Here is a 23453-nt window from a genome sequence, read left to right as displayed (position 1 = left end):
AAATTATAGGTTTTTTAACAAATTTTCTGTTGTCTACTTGCTTCCATATTCATAATTTCTAAATCCTATTGAGGATTTTTTCTCCACATGGTGCTGGAAAGTGCATGATCATTGTCTCTATGTCAACATAACACTTCTTCAGGCAATGGAGGAGGCATGTGGAGACACTGACCCTGCTTCCATGTGATTGGGTTTCCATGTTTTATGGGGACATTTCATTGGCGTAATGGTTTTTATACTGTACAAACCATATATTCTCTCCCCCTACACTAACCTTACCACTAGACCTACCCATGACAGAAAACATTCTGTTCTTTAGATGTTCTTTTACTCTTTAGATCAATCTTTAGATGTTCAGAAAACATAATTCTGTATGATTTATGTATAAGTTTGTTTCCTCATGGGGACTTTAAAAGTGTCCCCACAAACTCAAAATGCACTGGTATTACTTTACCTGTGAGGACATTTGGTCCCCTACCAGGACACACATACGCACCATTCCTTTGGAATATTCACCTTTTTGAAAATTATGCTAGTTTTTTGGTTGCTAGTTTTTTTGGGGGGTCCAACTACACATGGTTGATGTATTTATTTTCTTTTGTACTGTGAAAAAAAAGTTTCAATCTTGCTTTCATACTGACCATGAATGCATCACCATGAATTTTTCAACATCTCTCTGCCAATTACTTTCAGTGTTGTACAGAAATGTACATAGCAGCTTATGAAAGAAGAGCTTTAGGCTTTGAATAACTGTGTGTCTATGATATATCCAGACTTTGCCTTGTATGCACATGGTCAGTGATGGTGACACAGAAAGGCCACAATGTACAGTTCAAACACAATTAAATACACATGTGCAGGTCTCTGGACACAACTGTTTCTTGACATGAACAATGATTTTGCAAAAAATAAGGACACTGGTTAAACGCTAAATGTTTGTCATTGGTTTTGTACTGTTTTATGGTGCTGAATTATCTACACCTTCTACCTTATTTTAGTTATTCTCAGGTTAGGTAAAGAAAGTCGAATCTGCCCTAATTCATAAGTAATTGAAATCTCATACTCACAAATAGGTCTGCAGAAGACTTCTCCGTGGTCTGTTCAGCTCAGTTTAGAAATCAGAGACTTATTGCTGGCGAGCTTCTTAGTTATAAGTAGTATAGTTTTATTGATTACAGGTTAAGTAGTTTACATACAAAACGCTAATATGGTAAAATAAAATAAAATAAAATTACAGGTTACACTTAGGTTATAAGCGTTTTGTCTGCAGGAGGTGCTAACAGCAAGTTATCTAACACCGGAGAGGCCGTTCATCAAGAAGCAGCGTCTGACCTGTTGCTTTTCTCTTAACCTTTTATAGACAACACAAACCACTGATGTAATGACACATAAAAGTCCCCTCATAAATCATCAGTCCTTTACAGTTAATTGGTCGAATCCAAAATCAGGGGCTGTCATAAGATCTGGAAAACACCACAAAATGTGTCTATAAATAGCCCGCTGTTCCTTGGTCCTTCTTCTTTGGGCCCTTTTGCGCTGCTGTCTCCGCTTCCTCGTCTGCAACACATCACTTCAAGGTAATACCTGTTTTTCTATCTAATACATGTTTTCTCCTCTCTAATCTACTAACATATTACTAACAAATGCATTATACTAGCAGTTGTTCTTTTTATTCCTTAATACATGATTAATACACAGTTTAATAAAGGCATTACAATACCAGTTGTCTGCCGTTTTTCTTGAGTAACTAGTATATACTTTAATAAAGGTGTTACAGAACCCATTGTCTGTCATTTTTTACTAAGTAATTAGTACATGCTTTAATAAAGGCACTACAATACCCGTTGTCTTTCACTTTTTAATGGTTAATATGCATATGCTATTGGGCTGTTTTTCTTTCTACTCTCTTTTGATGTGATCACATCTTTTTGTTTACATAAACAGTTATCAAACCTTTTGTTTACATGAACAGTTATCAAACCTTTTGTTTTATATAAACAGTTATCAAACATTTTGTTTACATGAACAGTTATCAAACCTTTTGTTTTATATAAACAGTTATCAAACATTTTGTTTATATGAACAGTTATCAAACCTTTTGTTTTATATAAACAGTTATCAAACATTTTGTTTATATGAACAGTTATCAAACCTTTTGTTTACATGAACAGTTATCAAACCTTTTGTTTACATAAACAGTTATCAAACCTTTTGTTTACATGAACAGTTATCAAACCTTTTGTTTATATGAACAGTTATCAAACCTTTTGTTTTATATAAACAGTTATCAAACCTTTTGTTTTATATAAACAGTTATCAAACCTTTTGTTTACATGAACAGTTATCAAACCTTTTGTTTACATGAACAGTTATCAAACCTTTTGTTTATATGAACAGTTATCAAACCTTTTGTTTTATATAAACAGTTATCAAACCTTTTGTTTACATGAACAGTTATCAAACCTTTTGTTTTATATAAACAGTTATCAAACCTTTTGTTTATATGAACAGTTATCAAACCTTTTGTTTTATATAAACAGTTATCAAACCTTTTGTTTATATGAACGGTTATCAAACCTTTTGTTTACATGAACAGTTATCAAACCTTTTGTTTACATGAACAGTTATCAAACCTTTTGTTTTATATAAACAGTTATCAAACCTTTTGTTTTATATAAACAGTTATCAAACCTTTTGTTTATATGAACAGTTATCAAACCTTTTGTTTTATATAAACAGTTATCAAACATTTTGTTTATATGAACAGTTATCAAACCTTTTGTTTACATGAACAGTTATCAAACCTTTTGTTTTATATAAACAGTTATCAAACATTTTGTTTATATGAACAGTTATCAAACCTTTTGTTTATATGAACAGTTATCAAACCTTTTGTTTTATATAAACAGTTATCAAACATTTTGTTTACATGAACAGTTATCAAACCTTTTGTTTACATAAACAGTTATCAAACCTTTTGTTTTATATAAACAGTTATCAAACCTTTTGTTTACATAAACAGTTATCAAACCTTTTGTTTTATATAAACAGTTATCAAACATTTTGTTTACATGTTTTTAATTGTTACTATTGTAAAGTTCCACCCACTAGCCCAACGACGGCGTCTAGTGGTCTGGTCGAAGGTACTTTGCGTGTAAGTCCTCTGGCACGTCTGAAAAAATCATCTTAATTTAATACACCGTTGATTTTGTTTGTCTAATTAAAAATCTGACTCCATGAATAGTTTTAATCTGACTCCAATTATTAAGTGACTCTTAGTTTCAAAATGTCTCCTGATGCAATCAGCTGATCGTGATTAGTTGGGTATTTAAATTTGGATCTTTAGATTTTTCTGATTATCTTATAATTACAAATATTTGGTTCACTAAAAGTCCCGGTATCGCTTTAGAAAGAGTCATTTCGGCCGAATTAAATGCTTCTTCCCGATCACAAACTCGTCAGTTCTGGATCTTAAAGTCAGAGGGATGCAGGGTAAATATCTACCTTTAAGTCGGAACGCGCTCTGCTTACATGCTTGTTCATACAAAAAGCACCGTTTTGATATAGTCACGAAAACTGCAACTTGCATTTAAGTCAGATGATTAGACAAGAAATCAAAATGGACTCAAATTGATGTGCCCACTATGCTCCTTTCCATTCAAAGCTTTTCCGTTTTGAATCTATCCTGAACGCAGATTTGTGGAAATACCTTCGACTCTAATAATCTACTAGTCATAATGAATTTTAAGAGGAATCCAGAATAAATCAAGAATTCACATTTATTAATTTGCCAGGCAGGATAAAACATCAATAAGAATCAATCAAAACAGAATACATCACACAACCAGATCAGCATAAAATACAAAATACAATTCGAAACCAAAGATATTAAAAAGAATTTCAAAGAGTCAGCATACCTGGCAAATAGAGAGATACACACAGCAGTTGTGCGGGAAGCTCTGGATTACAGATTTCTTCCTTGAGTGGTTTGCCAAAGTCCCTTTAAATACCCAAATCCTTAACAAAAGAGCAGTAAACATTTAGCACCCAAATATTTCATGCGACTTTTGTTCGGACCCTTTCTCGTGCCTCCAAGAGGGTCACCACGCCTGGTTTTTGGGGAATCAAACAAATGGCTAATAAAGCTCTTTATTGGGGCATTCTCCCACACCAGGAGAACAGGTTTCTGTTTATCTTTATTCTTGTCTGTTCTATTGATGTGGGAGTGAAACCACCTTACCAGTCGCACCAGAGGTATTTACATTGATGTCACTTAAAACAACCTAAGATCAGTAAGATTTGTGAGGTTCTGCATGGCCTGAGAGGAAGGAAGAAGGTGTGAGGAGTCAGGAACTCAGCATGGGGGGAAGAGAGGAGGCTGAGCCAGGTATTTGTCACATGCTCTTTCTCGCAGATCCTCACTTGAGATTGGAGAGTTTTATTGTTTTATTACAGGATAGGAAATCTTGAATTCAAGTCTTGGTGAAATCCATCCTTACAGTTTCCGCCCTTGGTCCACTTGGGGCAGATCCAGAGCAGTCCCTGAGGGGCCACTATCCATGGATTTCTTGCAGATTGCTTACGGTTGTAGTTTCTGTAAGGCTGGTACCCGTAGTGGGACTGAGCGCAATGGCCATATTAGTTGAAGTGCGCATTGCACGGAGGAGACATCTGAAGTAGCAGCACTGGATGAGAGTGAATAAGAAGATGAGCACACTGGCGATGGCGCATCCCCGAAACATCCAGTCCCACCAGGTGTAAGCATACCAAGCTGAGCGGGTAGAGGAACTAGACAGGATTTCTGCAGTTCTTTTCGCCAGGTTTCGCTTCCACTTGTGCTTGGTTGAGGTGGTATTCAGTCTGTAAAAGAATTCCTTGAACTAAGTCCATCGTGTTGACCAAAGCTTGTGTGCTCTGCTCATAAAAAGTGTCCTCCCACCATGGGGAAACATCTACGTCCTAGCGGTATCTTTCCCAGGATGTTTATCTGGCCCATTGAAAAGTCCTCCTTTCACTTCCAAGGCAGAAAGTGTGGATTTGCAGGGCAGGTCAGACCTCCGTAAGGTAAAGGAATTCATCTCGCTTCACGACACACCACTGAGTATGGAGACACTTGGACAGCATCGGAATGGCCATGCAAAGACTGCACATTAATGAGCTTAGAATCATTTAGCAGAAAAAGGTTGTAAAGTATTGCAGGTACAGATAATGTAACTTAGATGTTTCATGACAACAGGTGCGAGTGGTAAACAAGGTTTCAGTGCCCTTCAAAGTCATATACCCCGTAAGATGGTCCCATTTAATTGATCTGATCCTTCACTACAACGCCAATTGGAGCGTATGGTAGTGGAATTTAAGGTAGACTTGATCTGGGTGAATTAAGAGGGAATGTGGCAAAAAACCCAATACAACCAATACATTCATTTCCATTATACATCATTAATGTTCGACAATAATTCAGAATAGTTAATGTTTCTTCATTTTTTCTGAAGTAAGCCATCTATGCAGGATCTAAAATTTCTATGAGATCTTTTAAAACATGTCTAGGTGTCTTATGAAGGACGAAGATCCTAAAATTTCTTGTCTTGCTGCAGTAAACAAATCTTGTGCATACAATCTACAGGCTAAGTCATGCTCGATGGTACGGGTCTGATTGAAAATTGTTTGACTGGCCATCAGAAGCGCATGCGCTTCAGATCTGACCGCTTTGATTATATTTTCATTACTATTGGTGATGTGTTGAAAACCAGTGGCCACCTGATTTGCCAACCATGTTGAAAATTGAGATTGACTTGTTATTTTGTAAGTGTTGGATATAGAATTAACTGACCCAAAAAGGCCTGCTATATTTCCAAATAGGTCTCGCTTTGTACGAGCAGGTGGAATTTGGAACTGCAAGTCTGTTTTTGTAATCAGAAACTAAATCATTCGATGCGTGACTGTAGCCATGTATATGTTTCATCATTATAATCACAATGCTCTACATAAGCAGACAAAATGTTAGAGATGTTATATGTTCACATGTGTTATCACAAGATTAACATCGTGGAAGCAAAGTTTTGTTGACATTTCCTTTGATAAAGGCCACCCGGAGGGGTGGGATACAACTTTGGACACTGTGTGGGCTTTCTATATCCACATGTGGTTAGATTAAAGCAATGATGTAATGTCCATGAACAATTATGAGGGCTAGTAAAATCGTCCATATTTGCCTCACATTTTCCCACACAGTATGTCCCTTCTTTTCGTCCAGTCCAAACAAATGTTTTCAAATTGTTTTTTGGTTCAAGCTTTGTTAGGTTAAAAAGAAGTTCAGTAAACTTCAAATGTGTATTCATTATGTGTTGTAGTGTGCCTACACCTATATGTTGCTGGTTCTAGATCCTTAATGGAGTAACAATTTTTGGGATCTTGACCATAATTGTTAACCTTATACAATAGTGTTTGGACTACCAACGTCTGAACCTGGGTACTCGTTAAGTTGATTCCAGGTTGTAATGTTATGGTTGCATTTTTGGTGCGAGTGTGTAACCTGTGAGATTTGTGTCGGGGAGATGGGTAGAAGCTTGACTTACAAGCAGATTTTAGTTACACATTTTGGTTCCGGTGCTAATCTGGGAGGCCATGTGACTATTTCTTTGTATGTAATTGGAGTGTAAGATGTGAATGGCCCCTTTGTATACTTCCATACCCATCTCCCGCATCCTAGGGTGTGTGCAAGTGTGACTCGTTGTCCCAATTCGACGCAGGCTGGGTCCGGATACCAGCCCTGGCATCCGGCCTCCATGGAATTGCAGTGACTGTCCTATGGAAGAGGAAAGATCATAATTAATTTCAATGAACCTTTGAATCAGTTTGCACTGGGACATGTGGATACCATTTTAATTTTCCTCTGATGGTCACGGCCACACAGCTGTTACAGACAGCTTTAATTTCATAGGGACCGTGCCATCTAGGGGAGAATGCATTTTGTTTTACGAAAACGCGTACCATCACAACATCTCCTTCTGAAAATTTTGTTCTCAGAGATTGGGTTGAATTGTGCATCATTTATCAGGTCTGACTGTTGTCGTTTCAGATCAGCCTGGAGTGTGCAACACCTTCAATCTTTCTTGCAATTGCACCAATACAGTCTGCTGTGTTGCGAGCATTAAGAGGCCCCAGGTCTGCTGGGGAAATTCTCTGGATCAATGGGCAACTTCATCACCCTTCCAGTCATAAGCTCATATGGGCTAATGCCTGTAGCTTTTGATGGGGTTGCACGCAGCACAGTCAGAACAGTGGGCAAAAGCATCAATCCATTTGTTTTGGTTGTTGAGCTATCTGCTTGGAGATGTTTTCTTTGATAGAACGGTTAGCACGTTCCAACCATTCCCAGAAGCTTTGTGGCCGATGTGATACATGCAAGTCTTTGCTTAATGTTCAGCATTTTGCACATATCTTTCATAACCTGTCCAGTAAAATGAGTTCCCTTGGATCAGATTCAATTTGGAATTGGCGCTCCCCAAAGAGGGATGATTTGGTTCGCCATCACACGTGCCACTGTATTTGCGGTGTTATTGTGAGTGGGAATTCGCTTCGACCCATTTTGAGAATTTATCAATTATCACGAGGCAATAATCGATACCCCCCTTTGGCACTGGGTAGCGGGACCAATGAAATCCAATTTGTAAGGGACTCCCAGGGTCCTTTAGGTGGTTCTGGCCTGCGCAGATTTGTCCGACCTAGTTTTCCCTGGTTAATAGTGGCACACACCTAGACAGGATGTTGCACCATCTTTCAATGTCAGCTGTCATTCCTTGCCACCAAAATTGTTTTTGTATCAATTGTGCTGTTCTTTGTTGCAGACACATGCGCATATTCGTGATACAATTTGATTATTGGTTTTTGTAAGCGCTTCTGGAACTACAAATTTTCCATCTCGGATGACTATGCCTTCAATTATATTAACCATCTGATCATGTTTCAACTGTGGCACAAGTTCCTCCATCAGAGACCCACAGATCCTTGTTGATACTGTTTGAGGTCTATAGGTGTAACTTGTGTTGCACTTGCCTACAGGAAGCAGAGGGTGGCTTCGGCTTTGCCATAGGTCACCTTTCACTGCTGCCAGTTTAGCCAATTGGTCAGCAATATTGTTGTTTTTCTCATGCACATCAGGATTTCTTGTTGATGTGTGCACGTACTTTTACAACGGAAATGGGGGCTTCTCGCACCTTGAATTTCTTGCCAAATTGCAGTTATAGTGTTAAAATGCTTTATAGGCGTTCCGGCAGACGTAAGGAAGTTTACGCAATTGCCACTGGAGCCATAAAATCTGTTACCACGCCATAACGCGTAACGGACTGTCCGTGTATACGCAGAGCGGTTCAGGGATATGCCTTTAAGCGCTTCTAGCAATGCGGACGAGTTCAGCTTCCTTGTGCGGATATGTTAGATGGCAATTTAAACAACAACTGCTGTTTTGCATCTGTATCGGGAGAGATGAGGAGTCCACACTGCACAGCCAGTATAGAAAGTGACCATTTCTGACAAGAATCGAGAACCATCTATGTACACCATGTATTTGGCCTGGTAGTGGTTGGTCATGTACAAGGCTTTGTGCCTCTTGTTCAGGCTGGCATGTGTGTGGAATGTCCCTCAACTTCTCCGAGCAGATGCGGCAAGATTTCGTGTGTTTTTTATTGTGATTTCACGCGCTTGAATGTCTGCTAAGCCATCTCGCTAATCTCTGGGAGGAAACTCCCTTTATCCGGCCTTGTAACAAGCATTTCATACAGGTGTATGCATTGTGTGTATAACAACAGGTTGAAATCCGACAATGGGTTCTGTTGTCTTTAAGCATCCAATGCACCGCGAGGTACCTGCTGTGTACATGGGTCAAATCCTTGTTCAACTAGAGATTTTTTCCGGCTGTAATAAGCGATTGGACGCAGTTTTCCCCCATGTTCCTGAGCTAAGACTCCACTTAATGTGATTTTCATGCGCGTCTACTTGAATATGAAAGTCTTTTGATGGGCTGGGCAAGCCCAGGGCGGGCGCGGCGCACAAATCGTTGTTTTAAATTCGGTAAACGCTTGTTCATGTTTCATCAGTCCATTCAAGGACATCATTTGGTTTAGTTTTGCCTTTTAAAAGCGAATACAATGGTGCGGCGGTATTTGCAAAATCAGGGATAAAATCTCGTAAATAGTTTGCTGTACCTAACACTTTCTGCAGCGAGTTCAAAGTATGAGGTCGGGGCAGTTCGGCAATGCATTTCTTTCCTGTCATCTGTTAAAGCTCTGTGACTTTGAGTCAGAGTGTAACCCTAAATAATGTACTTCTCTTTGCGCAATTTGGGCTTTTTCTTTGTTCATTTTGAAGCCTGCGTCTCCTAGCATCTGTAACACTTTGTCAACCAGTTGCAAGTGGCTCTCAAGTGGTTCTTCTGTAGCAATTAATATGTCGTCTACATAGTGAACGACTTCACCAGTCCCTAATAAGGGAGCGAGCACATCTGCCACAGCTCTGTGAAAAATGGCTGGGCTATTGTGAAGGCCTTGTGGCATTCTTTCCCATGTGTACTGCATTTGATTTACAGTAAAAGCTAGCTTCCATTGGTCTTCTCTTTTGACTTTAATAGACCAAAAACCATTTTTAATGTCAAGCACTGTGAACCACGAAGCACTGGTTGAGATTTGTGATAAGATGGTAGAAGGGTTTGCCACTATAGGTGTTGCTTTGGGTAACACTTTGTTGAGACGTTGATAATCAATGCAAAGGCGCCATTTACCGTTGGGTTTTGGAACGGGTAAACACGGAGAATTTGTAGTTGAACTGCATCGTCGAACTATCCCTCTAATTTCAAGTTGTTTCACTATCTCATGAACAGCGATCTCTGCCTCCGGCTTGATGCGATATTGTTTCTGTGGGGGAGGGGGCTCTCCCTCAATGCATACTTCAAAGTCAATGAGGCCACAGTCATGTTCATGATTAGCCCAAACATCGCTGTGTTTGTTGATGAGAAGTTGAATCGGATCTGTATTGGATATGGACATAATACTGGCATGTCTTTGAGACGGACATTTCTTTGCTGTTTTGTTAGTTTGCACTTCAATTTGTTTCTCAAAACAATGAATTACAAAACCATGTTTTCTCATAATGTCCATTCCCAATACAGTTCCTTCGCTGTTATCTGGTAAATACCAGAACGATTCGTTTAACACTACCATGCCTAAATCGAGCTGGACCGGTTGTGTTTGGGTTGCTGTCATCAAAGTGTCGCCTATACCTTTAATCTGGATCGTTCGTGTACTTAAGGGTAGTGGAATATTTGTGCAGGAACAGGCGGCACCGGTATCAATTAGGATGTTAACTAACCGGCCTCCAAGGTTAGCTCTTACTTTGATTCGATTGCTGCTTTTGATAATGCTTCCTACAGTAACGGAGGCCACGCACCCCTATTGGGGATTGTCATATTTTGCTAGTAGGACAGCAAGATCTGCCTGCAAATTTTTGTATGGGCTGTTTTGGTTTGACGATTGATTTTCGGCTTTATTTGGGCTGTTCTCTGGAGCATCATTTTTCGCAATCAAATTTCCTAAGCGCTTTAGAATTTCACTGTCATTTTTAGAGCGCCCTGTTTGGTTGTTTTGTGCCTTTTTCAATCTAAAACAATTTTGAATGCTATGGTTACCTTTTTTGCAATAATAGCATCGAAATTGTGATTGAGGTTTAGGGCCAGAAGTTGTAGCACCGTTTCCTTCTGCTAACCATTGCGTTGTTGAGACGGAACGAGCTTTAGTCTGTTTTAGTCTGGCTTCTATTTTGGAAGCCCAATCCACCAATGACCGGTAGGTATTCTCAGGTGGATCGGCTCCATGCACTAACGCTTGCTGAATGTGAGATCCTGCATTATTTTTCAGGAGTTGTAGTAAAACTTCCTGATCGCGCTGTGCATCTTCTAAGCCTGAATGCTCTTTGTACGTCACCCATAAACGTTCCGCATACATTTCAAATGGCTCTTTATTGGCCTGTTTTATCTCTAAAATCCTATTCCACTCAGCGTGTGTTGGTCCCCTTAACTCTAATAAAGTTTCTTTCAATCTTTCATACACGTCGTTTTCATTCTCATCTTCTCTTTTAATTACAATTTCTCCAGATCTCAATTCAGGGGACATTTTTGGTTTTAGCTCCTCTGGAATAGTGAGGAGAGCAATCTGCCAAACATCTCGGACCTCTAAATTGTACACTGATGCTTGTAGCATTAAGTTGTCCCAGTAGGGTTGGAAAGGGCCTTTCCTTGGCATCATTCCCACAACTTCTTTGTGTTTGGTACATTCTTCGCAAGTTAAAGGACGGCTAATGGTAGTGACTTCATCATCAGCGTTAGTCATTGTTTTAAGTACAGCAATTTTCATTGGTTTTCTAAGAACAGCGCCAGTTTTAGATCGAGTCTTTACGGGACTGTATTGTCTCTCTTCAGGTCTATTTGGGCGATAATTCATATCACTTGCGGGTTCTGGAGAGGAATCGCGCACCACCGAACTAGGTTTTGTCCTTGGAGTTCGGCTACGAACCTCAGTGATGGACAAATTATCTTTAACATTGCTTGCTAAAGCAGCAACATCATCTTCATCACTATCACTGTTTATCTCGCCTCCGAATTTAGAATTTATCGCCGCTATTTTAACCGCAGCTACGGGAAACCCTGCAGACTCGCAGCACTCTTCAAGAGCGGATGTGTATTTTTTATCCAATATTAACTTGTTTTCGAGCTTTTTAATTTGCGTTTCCATCGCGTCGCCCTGTCTTGCCCAAGTTTGTTTTTCATACACAGATGCTTCGACCTGTGCTCTGAGCTTTTTAAGCTCATCTGATCGCGTTGCTTCTAGCTCTTTTATGTTCGCTATTATGCGTTCGTTTTCTGCAATAGTAGCCAAATCATTTCGACGCAGCATATAAACAATCGCGACCAGTAATTTTCGATAGGAAGATTTAGCTTCCAATTTTCGGCCTTCGGTAACGTACCAGGCTAGAATTTGATCATTGTTCCACTCAAAATCTACTCCCTTGTTACGCAGACGAAAAAGGAGGTCTTTTATTTTCAAAGCGTGCGATTCCATTATTTCTCTGTCTACACTCGAACTACCATTTCCCTGATAAGCCATGTTGTTACTCTAATAATCTCAAACACCACCGGGTTTTTCGGTTCCGGTCTATCCTGGGTATACCGACCCGTTCTACAAATGTGTCTATATATGGTGCGTCTAGGTTTTCCCTCAAACGTTTCTAAAAAGATAAACAAAACATGGACTTACCACAGTATCTGCAGACAGAGAAGGAGAATCTCAAACCTCATTCCTTGTTTGGATCTGAATTGTCGCGCCAGATGACGTCACTCGCCTGAGACTGGAGGATCACGGAGGGAATGTCACCACTGTAAAGTTCCACCCACTAGCCCAACGACGGCGTCTAGTGGTCTGGTCGAAGGTACTTTGCGTGTAAGTCCTCTGGCACTGAAAAAATCATCTTAATTTAATACAATTTTGTGTCTAATTAAAAATCTGACTCCATGAATAGTTTTAATCTGACTCCAATTATAAGTGACTCTTAGTTTCAAAATGTGTCCGATGCAACAGCTGACCGTGATTAGTTGTATTTAAATTTGGATCTTAGATTTTTCTGATTATCTTATAATTACAAATATTTGGTTCACTGCAGTCCCGGTATCGCTTTAGAAGAGTCATTTCGGCCGAATTAAATGCTCTTCCCGATCACAAACTCGTCAGTTCTGATCTTAAACATTGGATGCAGGGTAAATATCTACCTTTAAGTCGGTCGCGCTCTGCTTACTCGTAACAAAAAGCATAGTTTTGATATATTTACGAAAACTGCAACTTATTTAAGACAGTGATTGTCAGAAATCAGAATGGACTCAATTGACGTGCTCTATGCTCCATCCATCAAACCTTCCGTATGAACAATCCTGAACACAGATTTGAGGTAATACCTTCGCTTTGATCTACTAGAAATAATGAATTTAAGATTAATACAGAATAAATCAAGAATAACATTTATTAATTTGCCAGGCAGGATAAAACATCAATAAGAATAATCAAAACAGAATACATCCCCCAACCGATCAGCATAAAATACAAAATACAATTCAAACCAAAATATTAAAAAGAATTTCAAAGAGTCAGCATACCTGGCAAATAGAGAGATACACACAGCAGTTGTGCGGGAAGCTCTGATTACAGATTTCTTCCTTGAGTGGTTTGCCAAGTCCCTTTAAATACCCAAATCTTAACAAAAGAGCAGTAAACATTTAGCACCCAAATATTCATGCAACTTTTGTCGGACCTTTCTCGTGCTCCAAATGGTCACCCGCCTGGTTTTTGGGGATCAAACAAATGGTTGATTGGGGCATTTCCCACACCAGGAGAACAGGCTCTGTTATCTTTATTCTTGCTCTTTGATGTGGGAGTGAAACCATCTTACCAGCCGCACCAGACGCATTTACATTGAGGTGACTTAAAACACCTAAGATCATAAATTTGTGAGTTCTACATGGCCTGAGAGGAAGAAGAAGGTGTGAGGAGTCAGGAACTCAGCATGGGGGAAGAGAGGAGGCTGAGCTGGGTATTTGTCACATGCTCTTTCTCACAGATCCTCGCTTCAGATTAGAGAGTTTTTATTGTTTTATTACAGGATAGAAATCTTGAATTCAGTCTTGGTGAAATCCATCCTTACACTATTATGTCTATTATATATTTCAATAAACATTTTTCAAATCAATTTCTGTAGTTATGTCTTTCTTTTTATTAATCTATTATTCTTGTAGATTGGAAATGTACATTCAATATCAAAGTTGCATTATTCCAGTGAGACAGGGCGTGGCTATCAACAACAGTACCTGTGCTCTGCTCAATAACAATACAGTGGAATCTTATCTAATCTAATCATTCCACTCATCACCTGTCTGGCCCAGGCTGTTTAGATGACTAAAAAGTGTCATCAGAGCTCTTGTACAACATTAATGTGTAAATCGTGGCCATAAAACTCTGCTGTCTACCTGTTCTCTGGAAGACAACAACAACTTGAAGGCAGGTCAACCCATAATTGTAGTGTAAAACCTGACACCTGAGGTTGCTGTCACTGTCTGTAGTCAGAAGATCTGAGGGTTCTTTGACATTTTGACCTTGATTTCACACACACACACACACACACACACACACACACAAACACAAACACACACACACACACACACACACATATAGGTTACAACGGGCTAAAGGCACACCTTAAGAAAACATTTGTTTTTCACTTCTCTCAAAGTAGATGATTACAGGAAAAATATATATGTTTGTATTGAACATTGATTGAGCAGCAGATTTTGTGTGAAAATAAATCATAAAAGTGGTTAATTTTTTTAAATCTTATAAATAGGTGGTGAGGACACACATGGAGTAAAAGGCACACAGTGTTCATACAAATACTTTAGCTAAAATAATGTTTTTAGTAATGTGCAAGTAAATACTTGTTCAAAAGAATCACTTTAGCAAAGTTTGTACTATTTTCTGTTTATTTTGATAAACAGAAGAATTCATTTATGTTCAATAAATATACTGTTATTAAAATAGACCTATGCTAATATAAAAATATATTTTAAAAATACAGAAACAAAATTACTTAAAGATAAAGATTCTGAAAGCATTGAAGGAGATCCCATAATATTATTATAGATTTATAGCAGTCAATTCAAGTCACCTTTATTTATATAGCACTTTTTACAATGCAGATTGTGTCGAAGCAGATTAAATTAATGTAGTAACAAAAAATAACAACATTTTATTATATGATTAATATAATATTTTTTAAATATGACTGTTTCATTATAAATATGGGTATTATCACTAAGATGGATATCCAATTTGATATATGATATTCGCCATCTCACTCCATGTCACAACAAATGAAAAAGTCAGCAAACTATGTATTATCGTGTTAATTATGGTGCCTTTTTTACCCCAAATACCATACTTTTACATATTCTTCTTTTATTGAAAAACTGTTGGTTGAATTACCTTGAACAAAAATATATATTTATATATATCAGGACTAGGACTGTCAATAGATTAAAAAAAGTATATTATTAATTGCGATTAACCGCACACCACACACTTATGATGAAATTAATCATACACCATTTATCTTGTTTAACATGTCTATTTTGCCATCATTGCCTTTATCCAGCAAAGTAAACCATCAGATTGAAGTGTGATTTTCACAAAACTCTATTTTTCAGCTTTTTTCAAGGTAAATTTAGGCGTCTTTCCAAAAAAAGGACACTTGCAGACTCCAAAAGGACACCAAATAACCAACTGACATGATTTCATATAATACATACATTTATGTACACCAAAGCACCCATGAAAAATAATTCACAGTGTATAGTGTGTGCAACAGCAAAGAGCTTTTTTACATTTTAGACATGTAAAGGTGTGACACTGAACAGGACCACATGGAGATGCCAAAAAACCCTAAACCAACCGCCCTGACCTGCATATTTACTAAAGTTCACAGCAACATACACAGGACAAATCCAAACATTGTCCTATCATAGTAAAACACCAAAAGCAAGATGAAGGCAATGCCTGAAACACTGCAGCCTTGTGCACTTATTCAGTTCAGCGCTTTGACAATATTGCTCCTGTTATCAGCTGCGATGCAAACTTGTTGCTCAGCTCTCAAACTCCAAGAAACATCTGCTATGATCTCCCCTGTGTGTTTATTCGGAGAGTAAGTTAACTGGTTTGCAGACAAGTGGATTTCAGCTCCAGCCATCAATAAAATGAATGGTGAGACTGATGTAGGGTTCCTATAGATCAGAAGTGTTCGTGAAGTGTGTTATCTGAGAAAGCTTCTGTGACAGCTGTTCGTGAACTATGAAATACAGTTTCAGGAGTGCATCCTGGGCAAAGTATTTACGGCAAGGCAAATTGTATCGGGGGGCAGTTGTCTTTAGCAGCCGTTTGAATGGAAAGAAATATTCCCCCAAACATTGGACATTATATCTTGCATTTAAATGGAAAGTAATAGTGAAAGAAAGAATAATAAAAAAATAAAAATAAAAAAAACATTTCTGACTTTGTTACTAAAAATATGAAGGCGCTTGCGTCAATCGAGTGGTAAAATGCCACTGGACAGTACACAGGTGGGAGCATCCAATCAACTTTCCCCTCAATTTGAAGAGCCAATCCTCTCTCACTAGTAACACTCACTGTCATTGGACAGTTAGTACGGTGACCGGGAGAGGACATGATCGGTTCATTTCGTATTGTCTCGGCCAGAACATATAAACTTGTGGCCACGAGATTGTTTTGTTGAGGTAAAAGCATGCTGGGAACTGCCCAGTTTCAGTTCGTTCAACACAAATGATGAAGTGAACTTCAGTTTGACGTGTTTAAGTGGATTTACTCCATTAAATCAGGACAGAATGTGCAATAATTGTGTGCTTTAACTCATTTTAATGAAGTTCATTTAACAAGCAGCAGAAATCATGTTTACAGTGTAGATTAAAAGATGGACAGATTGATGATTCCTGATTGTGATGTGTTTATCTCCATCAGATTCCCATCGGATCACTCTGGATCTGAACACAGTGAATAAACTCCTCCATCTGTCTGAGAGGAACACAGTGATTACTAACACTAACACACCGCAGTCGTATCCTGATCATCCAGACAGATTTGATTGTGTGAATCCTCAGGTGTTGTGTAGAGAGAGTGTGAGTGATCGACGCTGTTACTGGGAGATTGAGTGGAGTGGAAAACATGTGCGTATATCAGTGTCATATAAGAGCATCAGCAGGAAGGGAATGGGTTATGAGTGTGAGTTTGGATCTAATGATCAGTCCTGGAGTTTGAGATGCTCTCCTGACGGTTACTCATTCTGGCACAATAACAGAGAGACTAAACTCCATGTAAAGCCCATCATCAGCAGGACAGTGAATGAGAAGAATCACTATAGAGTAGGAGTGTATGTGGATCAGAACTCTGTCCTTTTACAGCGTCTCTGGAGACACAATGATCCTCATCCACACAGTCCAGACCACATTCACTCAACCACTCTATCCTGGGTTTAGGGTTGATTATTATGGATCATCAGTGAAACTGTGTTGATGAATCAGAACAGAGAGACTCTACCCATAATGCTTTGAGCTGATGATGAATCAGAACAGAGAGACTCTACCCATAATGCTTTGAGCCGATGATGAATCAGAACAGAGAGACTCTTCCCATAATGCTTTGAGCCGATGATGAATCAGAACAGAGAGACTCTACCCATAATGCTTTGAGCCGATGATGAATCAGAACAGAGACTCTACCCATAATGCTTTGAGCCGATGATGAATCAGAACAGAGAGACTCTACCCATAATGCTTTGAGCCGATGATGAATCAGAACAGAGAGACTCTACCCATAATGCTTTGAGCCGATGATGAATCAGAACAGAGACTCTACCCATAATGCTTTGAGCCGATGATGAATCAGAACAGAGACTCTACCCATAATGCTTTGAGCCGATGATGAATCAGAACAGAGAGACTCTACCCATAATGCTTTGAGCCGATGATGAATCAGAACAGAGACTCTACCCATAATGCTTTGAGCCGATGATGAATCAGAACAGAGAGACTCTACCCATAATGCTTTGAGCCGATGATGAATCAGAACAGAGACTCTACCCATAATGCTTTGAGCCGATGATGAATCAGAACAGAGACTCTACCCATAATGCTTTGAGCCGATGATGAATCAGAACAGAGAGACTCTACCCATAATGCTTTGAGCCGATGATGAATCAGAACAGAGAGACTCTACCCATAATGCTTTGAGCCGATGATGAATCAGAACAGAGACTCTACCCATAATGCTTTGAGCCGATGATGAATCAGAACAGAGACTCTACCCATAATGCTTTGAGCCGATGATGAATCAGAACAGAGAGACTCTACCCATAATGCTTTGAGCCGATGATGAATCAGAACAGAGACTCTACCCATAATGCTTTGAGCTGATGATGAATCAGAACAGAGAGACTCTACCCATAATGCTTTGAGCTGATGATGAATCAGAACAGAGACTCTACCCATAATGCTTTGAGCCGATGATGAATCAGAACAGAGACTCTACCCATAATGCTTTGAGCCGATGATGAATCAGAACAGAGACTCTACCCATAATGCTTTGAGCCGATGATGAATCAGAACAGAGACTCTACCCATAATGCTTTGAGCTGATGATGAATCAGAACAGAGAGACTCTACCCATAATGCTTTGAGCTGATGATGAATCAGAACAGAGACTCTACCCATAATGCTTTGAGCTGATGATGAATCAGAACAGAGAGACTCTACCCATAATGCTTTGAGCTGATGATGAATCAGAACAGAGACTCTACCCATAATGCTTTGAGCTGATGATGAATCAGAACAGAGACTCTACCCATAATGCTTTGAGCTGATGATGAATCAGATGTTATAGAGTCTCTTCTTGACATTAACACTGAAATATCACAACACAATAAATGTGTGTTAATGGCTCAAAATCACAAAATCACATGATGAAATGAATGCTGAAATATTGTAATAAATGTTGAACTCAGTGTTCATGTATATTGTGTCATGTGGTGCCGTTATGAGGAGCAGGAGAGACACTTACAGATTTAGATCCACTAACCCACTGAAAAATAACATCAACAATCAATTCATCAATTTAATAATTCAAACACAAATGGACATTTTTACACGTATCAATAAATACACACATTTAAAACTGTTTATTTGATTCATGTTTTAAAACATAGATTAATAAATCATTTTAAATCTCTTTTTATAAAGCATTGGCCAATTGCTTTTCTTTATCCATTTGTCAGTCGAGTTAAAAACACCATTGTTCAGGACACACGTGGAGCAACCAATCAACTTTCACCTCAGTGTGAAGAGCCAATCCTCTGTCACTGTGAATGTAACACGCGCTGTCATTGGACAGTGAGAACAACTATTCATTCATTAAATATGAGAGTTGAGACACTCTGACTGAAAGAGTCTCAAACCGTCTACTTCTCTACTATATAGTAGGGTTTTTCCTAACAAAATACAAATGAAAATTCAAATGCTTAAACAGATCAAATAATAAATCAGTTTAAAAAAAACAGCAGGCGAGAGAATAAGTGTGTCAGAAGAAACCTCAGTAATCAGTAGGCGAGAATTACCCGAGTTACACACTGATTCTCGCCAGATTGTGACGTGTTGAGATGACAGCAGGACTGTGAACACATGATTGTTGATCAATATTATTGTGATGGTTACTTTGATTCCTGTTGTTGTCAGTAAATAAAATATAATAATTATTAATATTATTATTAATTCATGCATTAATTCATTGCTTGACTGTAAATTGCTCAACAGGGTCTGCAGTTGATGTGATTACGGCTTGAGTCTTGATTGTTGGAGTGCGACAGGCCTGGACTGGTAATCTGGCATACCGGGCAAATGCCCGGTGAGCCTACGCACTTGAGGGCGGGGCCGCTATATGATATGATTTTTTTTAATAAACATAAAATTGGCCAACGACCGGCCCATAAAGCAGGGACAGCGACCCATTGGTTCATTTTCCATACTGACACTGGGCTGGCCCAATTACATCTCTTAAGACTCCACCCCGTCCCCTCTGTTTCGCCAGAACATCTGTGGATTAGGAGAATGGAGAAACAAAAGCGCAAGTGCAAGGGGGGTGCGGAGAAGTTGCGGGCAAAAAAATCAAAAAATTTAGAGGTTGATGCCTCAACGTGCAAAAATTACTGGCATGTTTAGTGCGGTTACTGTAGCTTCAGTTTCCAAACCTACAGTACCTGACGTGCAAAAACAGGTGAACATAGAAGAACATGGAGGAGACACCTGTAAGGCAGAGGAGCAGCAGGTGTCTGACAGTGAAGCCAATGAGGGACAGAGTAAGCAGGAGAGTATAATAGAAGCGGTAAGCAGGGTAGTTACATGATTAACAGCGAGGGACTCATGATGCGACGACGATGATGCTTAAATGAATGAATATTATAAGACAACATAATCGCCGTCGTTATTATAAAGTCAGACTGTCACCTACTGCACTGGTCACTCAGTCAGCTAAAGTCAAATAGCACAGCAAAAGTTATTTTGCACTGTTTTTTTGTAGTTAGCAGTGCCCTTGTAGCTATCAGAGTTCACTTATGCAGTAACGGCCCTTCTCATAGAAAAACCTGAAATGATGCAATTTGATTTTTCAAAAAAAAAAAAAATCAGGTTATTATTATAATGTAATATTACTGATGATGTGTTTATTTCACAACGAGACTATAGGTGTCTATTTATAGCTGTTAGTCGTGATGATGGTCTACTAGATCTCACTTTTCAGCTAAAAAGTTATGTTTTGTAGCTCTTGTACCCTATTACTCTGGTATGAACACTTGGTTGTTTATGGCAAGTGAATAACATGAATATCATTTTATTAGGACGTTTTTTGTGAGTAATTTGGTAGTATAGTTTTCTTTTTCATTGTTTTTAATGGGGAGTATCTAAACAATGAGAGGTAAATGTTTGACACTTAAACAGGGGTTTGTGCTCTTTAAAACAAAGTATATTTGTAATTGTAAATTATAGTTTTTCTGCTGTCTGTTTCATTGAAAAAAAAAATGAAAAAACATTCTTTATAGAATTATCAGTATTCTACATCCACGTTCTAAGGGTTAACTAGCTTTTATATCATGGAGCACATTGTCCATCTAGAAATCCTACTCTTACTAAGTGTACTTTTAATAACTCTACCAATTAATTGTAATACTCTGGTGGGTGGTGTCTGACCGATTGTGGTGGGCCGGTCTGAGCAAAAATGCCAGGGCCATTTTTTTGTCCCAGTCCAGCCCTGGAGTGCGAAATATCATTCTTTCTGGTTTATTTTTTTATTTAAAAAATTTTCTTAGCCGGCGATGGTTTTAAGGAAGATGGTATACCCGAGACTGAGATGTATAAAACATTCACAAATGTATTGTCCCCAGTTTTTAGTTAATTAATAGATTAATAAAAAATGAGATTTTGGTGATATTTTGAGCACTTTAAATAGGAAATATCCCCGATTTCCATTTCAGAAATCTGGTCACTTCACAAGTTTTGTTTTCTTTAACGGATGACTTATGTTGTCTCACAAATAAATGTACTCATTTCTATGAATGAAAATGACTTAATCACAAAATGTACTGCCTTTTTCTGGTTAAGATCGTAATGAATAAAGCATTTCTTGTTGTCAAACATGCTTTTATTCTGTCAAGATCAGATCAGGATCTGGTTCTGCTGGGAAAAGTGCAGCAGGAAACACCATCATTGGTGAAAGTGTGTTTGAATCCTCCATCAGCTCAAACTCTGAAACCAAACAGTGTCAATCAGAAAGTCCAGCGAGGAACGCTCAAGAGATCTCGGTGATCGGCACACCTGGACTTTATGAGAATGAACTGAGGTTATTACTGAATCAGTGAAGGGCAGTCTGCTGTTCATTTATGAGCTTTGTTCAATAGAAAATTAAAGTTGACCACGGTACAAGCGCTTCTTTGCCTCCATGTCATGCAGTAAAACTGTTTAAAGCACAGCTAGCCGTGGATTATCCTCACGTACTGAACCGTTCCTACCTGCATAACATCAGATGGTCAAAACCTGCTAGTTTTTATGGGATCATCTGGGAAACTTTAATGGCATGCCATCGGCAGGTTCCTCACGGACTCTGTCTTTTCTTTAATCAATTATCTGCTAAAGTTAAAGAGCCCCTGGGGTGAAAATCTAGTTATGTTGTTTGTACGTATGTGGTGTTTTCAGACAAACCATGTGTCAAAAAGGGTCTTGGAGCCAAATACAAGTTCACAATGTTTATTTAGAAGAGATAAAGAGAAGGTTAGACAGAGCACACGACAGATGACTGAAGGTATAATCCATACACTGGACAGAAGGCAAAACCACGTCCGACAGAAAAGAAAGCTCACCGGAACCCGGAGGAGACTGGATCTTGCCTAAAGACAAAGCGCACCAGCCGCACCGGAAAAACAGGGCAGGGATCACTCGAGGGCAAGTTCACGTACATCCACAGGCGTGTGAACTCCGGGCATTAACAAGCATCCAGATGCCGGCGACAGAACCTGAGAAGAGCTGAAGAGTGTAAGAACAAGGCTTCCGACTGGACTGGACAGCGTGACTGTGCCCAACCAAGACAATGAGCATGCGACGAGGGACAGGACAGTGTGCTACTTAAAGAAAACAACTGATGAGACACGACAGGTGAACAATTACCGAAACGAGCGGGAGGGGCTAGTGTACCCGTGAGGAACCGCCACCAACAGGTAAGTAAATAAACATACACACACACACACACACACACACACCATCGATCACCCAGGAGTCCTGACACCATGTACAAATTCAACATCAACACCATTGCTATTTTCTCCTTAAACTGGACTCTGAAAAATACAACATAATGATAAGATAATACAAACCGTTTCTGTTCATGTTCTCCTGCTTCTGATCCTGATGTTATAGGAAACATGACACTGGATTTAAAACTGGATTTTAAAACATTTTAAAATGGATGTTTAGTGACTGTTTCAAAAGAGTGTTGCTTGACAGGACACCTCTTACGAGAAATTATGGAGATTATAATAATACATGTATAAATAAGTGATACACTTTTGATGCAATTATTTTTACTTGCATTACCAAGGTCAAGGAAAAAATATCATCATGTCATAAACACTTGAAATGAATCAATAATGATCGAGTTCTTATTATTAAAATTAACGCCCCAAAAATAATCCTCTCTTTTCTCGATCAGTTCTGAGGGACAGATCATATTCTGCATCTGCTGTTGCCGTAAAGCCCTCCATTCCTGAAACATTCAAAGAGATATCAGAAGAACTTCATGGTGCGTGACAACAACCTGTGAGACGTCACTGTCCTCAGACTCTACATGGCTCAAGAGAAAGTCACATGATTGACCGGATCTTTCACAATATTGAACCTTTTAAAGTCACTGCCTTGACTCCAGGAATAACACAGTAAGAAGTGAGAGTAGATCAGTGCCATCCATAACTATTCTGTTCACCAACAGTAAAGTAAAACTCATTGTTTTACGGTGAATCGCATGTTTTCATGTTCAAATGTGACAGGAATCATCCTCCTACATGAGGGTCAGCTGATACGAGCTCGACTAACGTCACCTGCCAGAACTGCTTTACTGTACATGATCAACATGCGAAGAGGGTTTTTCTCCTTACAACCCACATGGAAAGAACCTATATGTGGATATATGCGCATATATGAAACCTATATGCAGTGTATATGTACTTGTATGCTGCACAAGTCCTCATATATTGCCATTTGTGTTATA

The 23453-nt window shown here is 38.9% G+C and overlaps 1 pseudogene; it reads right to left on the bottom strand.

Annotated features, from left to right (window-relative positions):
• Nucleotides 1-4450: 4450 nt before the first annotated feature.
• On the bottom strand, nucleotides 4451-6014 carry LOC125261679 (annotated as a pseudogene).
• Between the last annotated feature and the right edge of the window lie 17439 nt (nucleotides 6015-23453).

The sequence above is a fragment of the Megalobrama amblycephala genome, unplaced genomic scaffold (assembly GCF_018812025.1).
Source record: "Megalobrama amblycephala isolate DHTTF-2021 unplaced genomic scaffold, ASM1881202v1 scaffold460, whole genome shotgun sequence".
Taxonomy (NCBI): Eukaryota; Metazoa; Chordata; class Actinopteri; order Cypriniformes; family Xenocyprididae; genus Megalobrama; species Megalobrama amblycephala.
This window is presented reverse-complemented; position numbering and strand designations above follow the sequence as displayed.